Source organism: Gobio gobio, assembly GCF_949357685.1.
Source record: "Gobio gobio genome assembly, chromosome: 13".
NCBI classification, from domain to species: Eukaryota; Metazoa; Chordata; class Actinopteri; order Cypriniformes; family Gobionidae; genus Gobio; species Gobio gobio.
The window spans coordinates 1,871,297-1,881,296 of NC_137106.1; the positions used below are offsets into that span (position 1 = coordinate 1,871,297).

General features: G+C 41.2%; 1 protein-coding gene across 1 annotated transcript in view; it reads right to left on the reverse strand.

Annotated features, from left to right (window-relative positions):
• The window catches only part of LOC307136190 (ryanodine receptor 3-like), a 307,469-nt gene that overhangs the window by 154,189 nt on the left and 143,280 nt on the right, over positions 1-10,000 (reverse strand). The gene's annotated exons all lie outside the window — the stretch shown is intronic.

Here is a 10,000-nt window from a genome sequence, read left to right on the forward strand (position 1 = left end):
TATATTATAGATCATTCAATAAGTATTTTGAATTATTATTATTGATTAATAATTAAGACCAACACATGACCCTGAAGTGTTTGAGAGGCCGTGATTAGACTCCCCCTGAAACTGCCTCATCGATATGTCATCCTCAATAAACCGGTCTCCAGCGTGATGACTCCGATTGTTCGAATATTACATTTTAATAATACTTAAATCGATATGTCATCCTCAATAAACCCGTCTCCGGCGTGATGACTCCGATTGTTCGAATATTACATTTTAATAATACTTAAATCGATATGTCATCCTCAATAAACCCGTCTCCGGCGCGATGACTCCGATTGTTCGAATATTACATTTTAATAATACTTAAATCGATATGTCATCCTCAATAAACCCGTCTCCGGCGCGATGACTCCGATTGTTCGAATATTACAATTTAATAATTCTTAAATCGATGTCATCCTCAATAAACCCGTCTCCGGCGCGATGACTCCGATTGTTCGAATATTACATTTTAATAATACTTAAATCGATATGTCATCCTCAATAAACCCGTCTCCAGCGTGATGACTCCGATTGTTCGAATATTACAATTTAATAATTCTTAAATCGACACGGCATCTCAATAAACCCGTCTCCAGCGTGATGACTCCGATTGTTCGAATATTACAATTTAATAATACTTAAATCGATATGTCATCCTCAATAAACCCGTCTCCGGCGCGATGACTCCGATTGTTCGAATATTACAATTTAATAATTCTTAAATCGATGTCATCCTCAATAAACCCGTCTCCGGCGCGATGACTCCGATTGTTCGAATATTACATTTTAATAATACTTAAATCGATATGTCATCCTCAATAAACCCGTCTCCAGCGTGATGACTCCGATTGTTCGAATATTACAATTTAATAATTCTTAAATCGACACGGCATCTCAATAAACCCGTCTCCGGCGCGATGACTCCGATTGTTCGAATATTACATTTTAATAATACTTAAATCGATATGTCATCCTCAATAAACCCGTCTCCAGCGCGATGACTCCGATGGTTCGAATATTACAATTTAATAATTCTTAAATCGACACGGCATCTCAATAAACCCGTCTCCGGCGCGATGACTCCGATTGTTCGAATATTACATTTTAATAATACTTAAATCGATATGTCATCCTCAATAAACCCGTCTCCAGCGTGATGACTCCGATTGTTCGAATATTACAATTTAATAATTCTTAAATCGACACGGCATCTCAATAAACCCGTCTCCGGCGCGATGACTCCGATTGTTCGAATATTACATTTTAATAATTCTTAAATCGATATGTCATCCTCAATAAACCCGTCTCCAGCGCGATGACTCCGATTGTTCGAATATTACATTTTAATAATTCTTAAATCGATGTCATCCTCAATAAACCCGTCTCCAGCGCGATGACTCCGATTGTTCGAATATTACAATTTAATAATTCTTAAATCGACACGGCATCTCAATAAACCCGTCTCCGGCACGATGACTCCGATTGTTCGAATATTACATTTTAATAATTCTTAAATCGATATGTCATCCTCAATAAACCCGTCTCCAGCGCGATGACTCCGATTGTTCGAATATTACATTTTAATAATTCTTAAATCGACACGGCATCTCAATAAACCCGTCTCCAGCGTGATGACTCCGATTGTTCGAATATTACAATTTAATAATTCTTAAATCGACACGGCATCTCAATAAACCCGTCTCCAGCGCGATGACTCCGATTGTTCGAATATTACAATTTAATAATTCTTAAATCGATATGTCATCCTCAATAAACCCGTCTCCGGCGCGATGACTCCGATTGTTCGAATATTACATTTTAATAATTCTTAAATCGATATGTCATCCTCAATAAACCTGTCTCCAGCGCGATGACTCCGATTGTTCGAATATTACATTTTAATAATTCTTAAATCGATATGTCATCCTCAATAAACCCGTCTCCGGCGTGATGACTCCGATTGTTCGAATATTACAATTTAATAATTCTTAAATCGACACGGCATCTCAATAAACCCGTCTCTGGCGCGATGACTCCGATTGTTCGAATATTACAATTTAATAATTCTTAAATCGATATGTCATCCTCAATAAACCCGTCTCCGCGCGATGACTCCGATTGTTCGAATATTACAATTTAATAATTCTTAAATCGATATGTCATCCTCAATAAACCCGTCTCCGCGCGATGACTCCGATTGTTCGAATATTACAATTTAATAATTCTTAAATCGATATGTCATCCTCAATAAACCCGTCTCCGGCGTGATGACTCCGATTGTTCGAATATTACAATTTAATAATTCTTAAATCGATATGTCATCCTCAATAAACCCGTCTCCGGCGCGATGACTCCGATTGTTCGAATATTACAATTTAATAATTCTTAAATCGACACGGCATCTCAATAAACCCGTCTCTGGCGCGATGACTCCGATTGTTCGAATATTACAATTTAATAATTCTTAAATCGATATGTCATCCTCAATAAACCCGTCTCCGCGCGATGACTCCGATTGTTCGAATATTACAATTTAATAATTTTTAAATCGATATGTCATCCTCAATAAACCCGTCTCCGGCGTGATGACTCCGATTGTTCGAATATTACAATTTAATAATTCTTAAATCGATATGTCATCCTCAATAAACCCGTCTCCGGCGCGATGACTCCGATTGTTCGAATATTACAATTTAATAATTCTTAAATCGATATGTCATCCTCAATAAACCCGTCTCCAGCGTGATGACTCCGATTGTTCGAATATTACAATTTAATAATTCTTAAATCGACACGGCATCTCAATAAACCCGTCTCCAGCGCGATGACTCCGATTGTTCGAATATTACAATTTAATAATTCTTAAATCGACACGGCATCTCAATAAACCCGTCTCCAGCGTGATGACTCCGATTGTTCGAATATTACAATTTAATAATTCTTAAATCGACACGGCATCTCAATAAACCCGTCTCCAGCGCGATGACTCCGATTGTTCGAATATTACAATTTAATAATTCTTAAATCGATACGTCATCCTCAATAAACCCGTCTCCAGCGTGATGACTCCGATTGTTCGAATATTACAATTTAATAATTCTTAAATCGATATGTCATCCTCAATAAACCCGTCTCCGGCGTGATGACTCTGATTGTTCGAATATTACAATTTAATAATTCTTAAATCGACACGGCATCTCAATAAACCCGTCTCCGGCGCGATGACTCCGATTGTTCGAATATTACATTTTAATAATTCTTAAATCGATATGTCATCCTCAATAAACCCGTCTCCGGCGTGATGACTCTGATTGTTCGAATATTACAATTTAATAATTCTTAAATCGACACGGCATCTCAATAAACCCGTCTCCAGCGTGATGACTCCGATTGTTCGAATATTACAATTTAATAATTCTTAAATCGACACGGCATCTCAATAAACCCGTCTCCAGCGTGATGACTCCGATTGTTCGAATATTACAATTTAATAATTCTTAAATCGATATGTCATCCTCAATAAACCCGTCTCCGGCGCGATGACTCCGATTGTTCGAATATTACATTTTAATAATTCTTAAATCGATATGTCATCCTCAATAAACCCGTCTCCAGCGCGATGACTCTGATTGTTCGAATAGTACAATTTAATAATTCTTAAATCGACACGGCATCTCAATAAACCCGTCTCCGGCGCGATGACTCCGATTGTTCGAATATTACATTTTAATAATTCTTAAATCGATATGTCATCCTCAATAAACCCGTCTCCGCGCGATGACTCTGATTGTTCGAATATTACAATTTAATCATTCTTAAATCGACACGGCATCTCAATAAACCCGTCTCCGGCGTGATGACTCCGATTGTTCGAATATTACATTTTAATAATTCTTAAATCGATATGTCATCCTCAATAAACCCGTCTCCGGCGCGATGACTCCGATTGTTCGAATATTACATTTTAATAATTCTTAAATCGATATGTCATCCTCAATAAACCCGTCTCCGGCGCGATGACTCCGATTGTTCGAATATTACATTTTAATAATTCTTAAATCGATATGTCATCCTCAATAAACCCGTCTCCGGCGTGATGACTCCGATTGTTCGAATATTACATTTTAATAATTCTTAAATCGATATGTCATCCTCAATAAACCCGTCTCCGGCGTGATGACTCCGATTGTTCGAATATTACATTTTAATAATTCTTAAATCGATATGTCATCCTCAATAAACCCGTCTCCAGCGTGATGACTCAGATTGTTCGAATATTACAATTTAATAATTCTTAAATCGATATGTCATCCTCAATAAACCCGTCTCCGGCGTGATGACTCCGATTGTTCGAATATTACATTTTAATAATTCTTAAATCGATATGTCATCCTCAATAAACCCGTCTCCGGCGCGATGACTCCGGTCCCTCGAATATTCAGATCTATTATGACCTCTGAGCTGTAAAGCTGCCAGAATAATAATAATAATAATAATAATAATAATAATAATAATAATAATAATAATAATCATACGCTGCTTGTTAATTGGCCAGAGGAGAACTGCCCCCCCCGACTGAGCCTGGTTTCTCCAAGGTTTATTTTCCTCCATTCTGCTCCTGATGGGGTTTGGTTTTCTTGCCACTGTTGCCTCTGGCTTGGTTTGCTCAGTTGGGGACACTACATGTTCAACTAAATATCCAAATAAATCTAACTATTAAACTAAATTAAACATATAAACTAAATTACTGATGTATTATTCTGATCTATTATGACCTCCGAGCTGTAAAACTGCCAGAATAATAATAATAATACGCTGTTTGTTAATTGGCCAGAGGAGAACTGGCACCCCGACTGAGCCTGGTTTCTCCCAAGGTTTATTTTTCTCCATTAGGTCACCTGATGGGGTTTTGGTTTCCTTGCCACTGTTGCCTCTGGCTTGGCGTGCTCAGTTGGGGACACTACATTTTTCAACTAAACATCGAAATACATCGAAATAATAAACTAAATTAACCATTTAAACTAAATTACTGATCAAATTATTGATCTAAAGCCCACACTGTCACTGTATGATACTTGAAATTTTTCCAGAATGGCTATACAGCTGAATAAAATTATGCTGCATTATTTTCCTGTTTAACACTGTAAAGCTGCTTTGAAACAATCTACATTGTTAAAAGCGCTATATAAATAAAGTTGACTTGACTTGACATGTAAAGCCCACACTGTCACTGTATGATAATTGAGATGAACTGATGACATCAGCGTTTTCTCCAGAATGGCTGAATAAAATTATGCTGCATTATTTTCCTGTTTAACACTGTAAAGCTGCTCTGAAACAATCTACATTGTTAAAAGCGCTATATAAATAAAGTTGACCTGACCTGACTTATTAAATCTCACTCATTGTTACACTCTAAAAAATACTGAGTTAAAAACAACCCAAGTTGGGTTGAAAATGGACTAACCCAGCAATTGGGTTGTTTTAACCCAGTGAATGGGTTGTTATAACCCAGCGAATGGGTCGTTTTAACCCAGCGATTGGGTTGTTTTAACCCAGTGAATGGGTCGTTTTAACCCAGTGAATGGGTTGTTATAACCCAGCGAATGGGTCGTTTTAACCCAGAGAATGGGTTGCTTTAACCCAGGGAATGGGTCGTTTTAACCCAGAGAATGGGTTGTTATAACCCAGCGAATGGGTCGTTTTAACCCAGAGAATGGGTTGTTTTAAGCCAGCGAATGGGTCGTTTTAACCCAGCGATTGGGTTGTTTTAACCCAGCGATTGGGTTGTTTTATTCCAGCGAATGGGTCGTTTTAACCCAGTGAATGGGTTATAACCCAGCGAATGGGTCGTTTTAACCCAGAGAATGGGTCGTTTTAACCCAGAGAATGGGTCGTTTTAACCCAGAGAATGGGTCGTTTTAACCCAGGGAATGGGTCGTTTTAACCCAGAGAATGGGTTGTTTTAAGCCAGCGAATGGGTCGTTTTAACCCAGTGAATGGGTCGTTTTAACCCAGAGAATGGGTTGTTTTAAGCCAGCGAATGGGTCGTTTTAACCCAGAGAATGGGTCGTTTTAACCCAGCGATTGGGTCGTTTTAACCCAGCGAATGGGTCGTTTTAACCCAGAGAATGGGTTGTTTTAACCCAGTGAATGGGTCGTTTTAACCCAGGGAATGGGTCGTTTTAACCCAGGGAATGGGTTGTTTTAACCCAGAGAATGGGTTGTTTTAAGCCAGCGAATGGGTCGTTTTAACCCAGTGAATGAGTTATAACCCAGCGAATGAGTTGTTATAACCCAGCGAATGGGTCGTTTTAACCCAGAGAATGGGTTGTTTTAAGCCAGCGAATGGGTCGTTTTAACCCAGAGAATGGGTTGCTTTAACCCAGTGAATGGGTCGTTTTAACCCAGGGAATGGGTCGTTTTAACCCAGAGAATGGGTCGTTTTAACCCAGCGATTGGGTTGTTTTAACCCAGCGAATGGGTCGTTTTAAACCAGAGAATGGGTTGTTTTAACCCAGTGAATGGGTCGTTTTAACCCAGGGAATGGGTCGTTTTAACCCAGAGAATGGGTCGTTTTAACCCAGCGATTGGGTTGTTTTAACCCAGCGATTGGGTCGTTTTAACCCAGAGAATGGGTTGTTTTAACCCAGTGAATGGGTCGTTTTAACCCAGGGAATGGGTCGTTTTAACCCAGGGAATGGGTCGTTTTAACCCAGAGAATGGGTTGTTTTAACCCAGTGAATGGGTCGTTTTAACCCAGGGAATGGGTCGTTTTAACCCAGAGAATGGGTCGTTTTAACCCAGCGATTGGGTTGTTTTAACCCAGCGAATGGGTCGTTTTAACCCAGGGAATGGGTCGTTTTAACCCAGGGAATGGGTTGTTTTAACCCAGCGAATGGGTCGTTTTAACCCAGAGAATGGGTCGTTTTAACCCAGCGAATGGGTCGTTTTAACCCAGCGAATGGGTCGTTTTAACCCAGGGAATGGGTCGTTTTAACCCAGGGAATGGGTTGTTTTAACCCAGCGAATGGGTCGTTTTAACCCAGAGAATGGGTCGTTTTAACCCAGAGAATGGGTCGTTTTAACCCAGCGATTGGGTCGTTTTAACCCAGCGAATGGGTCGTTTTAACCCAGCGAATGGGTCGTTTTAACCCAGTGAATGGGTCGTTTTAACCCAGGGAATGGGTTGTTTTAACCCAGCGATTGGGTTGTTTTAACCCAGGGAATGGGTCGTTTTAACCCAGAGAATGGGTTGTTTTAAGCCAGCGAATGGGTCGTTTTAACCCAGAGAATGGGTTGTTTTAAGCCAGCGAATGGGTCGTTTTAACCCAGAGAATGGGTCGTTTTAACCCAGCGATTGGGTCGTTTTAACCCAGCGAATGGGTCGTTTTAACCCAGAGAATGGGTTGTTTTAACCCAGTGAATGGGTCGTTTTAACCCAGGGAATGGGTCGTTTTAACCCAGGGAATGGGTTGTTTTAACCCAGAGAATGGGTTGTTTTAAGCCAGCGAATGGGTCGTTTTAACCCAGTGAATGAGTTATAACCCAGCGAATGAGTTGTTATAACCCAGCGAATGGGTCGTTTTAACCCAGAGAATGGGTTGTTTTAAGCCAGCGAATGGGTCGTTTTAACCCAGAGAATGGGTTGCTTTAACCCAGTGAATGGGTCGTTTTAACCCAGGGAATGGGTCGTTTTAACCCAGAGAATGGGTCGTTTTAACCCAGCGATTGGGTTGTTTTAACCCAGCGAATGGGTCGTTTTAACCCAGAGAATGGGTTGTTTTAACCCAGTGAATGGGTCGTTTTAACCCAGGGAATGGGTCGTTTTAACCCAGAGAATGGGTCGTTTTAACCCAGCGATTGGGTTGTTTTAACCCAGCGATTGGGTCGTTTTAACCCAGAGAATGGGTTGTTTTAACCCAGTGAATGGGTCGTTTTAACCCAGGGAATGGGTCGTTTTAACCCAGGGAATGGGTCGTTTTAACCCAGAGAATGGGTTGTTTTAACCCAGTGAATGGGTCGTTTTAACCCAGGGAATGGGTCGTTTTAACCCAGAGAATGGGTTGTTTTAACCCAGTGAATGGGTCGTTTTAAACCAGAGAATGGGTTGTTTTAACCCAGTGAATGGGTCGTTTTAACCCAGGGAATGGGTCGTTTTAACCCAGAGAATGGGTCGTTTTAACCCAGCGATTGGGTTGTTTTAACCCAGCGATTGGGTCGTTTTAACCCAGAGAATGGGTTGTTTTAACCCAGTGAATGGGTCGTTTTAACCCAGGGAATGGGTCGTTTTAACCCAGGGAATGGGTCGTTTTAACCCAGAGAATGGGTTGTTTTAACCCAGTGAATGGGTCGTTTTAACCCAGGGAATGGGTCGTTTTAACCCAGAGAATGGGTCGTTTTAACCCAGCGATTGGGTTGTTTTAACCCAGCGAATGGGTCGTTTTAACCCAGGGAATGGGTCGTTTTAACCCAGGGAATGGGTTGTTTTAACCCAGCGAATGGGTCGTTTTAACCCAGAGAATGGGTCGTTTTAACCCAGCGAATGGGTCGTTTTAACCCAGCGAATGGGTCGTTTTAACCCAGTGAATGGGTCGTTTTAACCCAGAGAATGGGTCGTTTTAACCCAGAGAATGGGTCGTTTTAACCCAGCGATTGGGTCGTTTTAACCCAGCGAATGGGTCGTTTTAACCCAGCGAATGGGTCGTTTTAACCCAGTGAATGGGTCGTTTTAACCCAGGGAATGGGTTGTTTTAACCCAGCGATTGGGTTGTTTTAACCCAGGGAATGGGTCGTTTTAACCCAGAGAATGGGTTGTTTTAAGCCAGCGAATGGGTCGTTTTAACCCAGAGAATGGGTTGTTTTAAGCCAGCGAATGGGTCGTTTTAACCCAGAGAATGGGTCGTTTTAACCCAGCGATTGGGTCGTTTTAACCCAGCGAATGGGTCGTTTTAACCCAGAGAATGGGTTGTTTTAACCCAGTGAATGGGTCGTTTTAACCCAGGGAATGGGTCGTTTTAACCCAGAGAATGGGTCGTTTTAACCCAGCGATTGGGTTGTTTTAACCCAGCGATTGGGTCGTTTTAACCCAGAGAATGGGTTGTTTTAACCCAGTGAATGGGTCGTTTTAACCCAGGGAATGGGTCGTTTTAACCCAGGGAATGGGTCGTTTTAACCCAGAGAATGGGTTGTTTTAACCCAGTGAATGGGTCGTTTTAACCCAGGGAATGGGTCGTTTTAACCCAGAGAATGGGTCGTTTTAACCCAGCGATTGGGTTGTTTTAACCCAGCGAATGGGTCGTTTTAACCCAGGGAATGGGTCGTTTTAACCCAGGGAATGGGTTGTTTTAACCCAGCGAATGGGTCGTTTTAACCCAGAGAATGGGTCGTTTTAACCCAGCGAATGGGTCGTTTTAACCCAGCGAATGGGTCGTTTTAACCCAGTGAATGGGTCGTTTTAACCCAGGGAATGGGTCGTTTTAACCCAGGGAATGGGTTGTTTTAACCCAGCGAATGGGTCGTTTTAACCCAGAGAATGGGTCGTTTTAACCCAGAGAATGGGTCGTTTTAACCCAGCGATTGGGTCGTTTTAACCCAGCGAATGGGTCGTTTTAACCCAGCGAATGGGTCGTTTTAACCCAGTGAATGGGTCGTTTTAACCCAGGGAATGGGTTGTTTTAACCCAGCGATTGGGTTGTTTTAACCCAGGGAATGGGTCGTTTTAACCCAGTGAATGGGTCGTTTTAACCCAGTGAATGGGTCGTTTTAACCCAGGGAATGGGTCGTTTTAACCCAGCGATTGGGTTGTTTTAACCCAGGGAATGGGTCGTTTTAACCCAGTGAATGGGTCGTTTTAACCCAGTGAATGGGTCGTTTTAACCCAACAATTGGGTTGTTTTAACCCAGTGAATGGGTCGTTTTAACCCAGTGAATGGGTCGTTTTAACCCAACAATTGGGTTGTTTTAA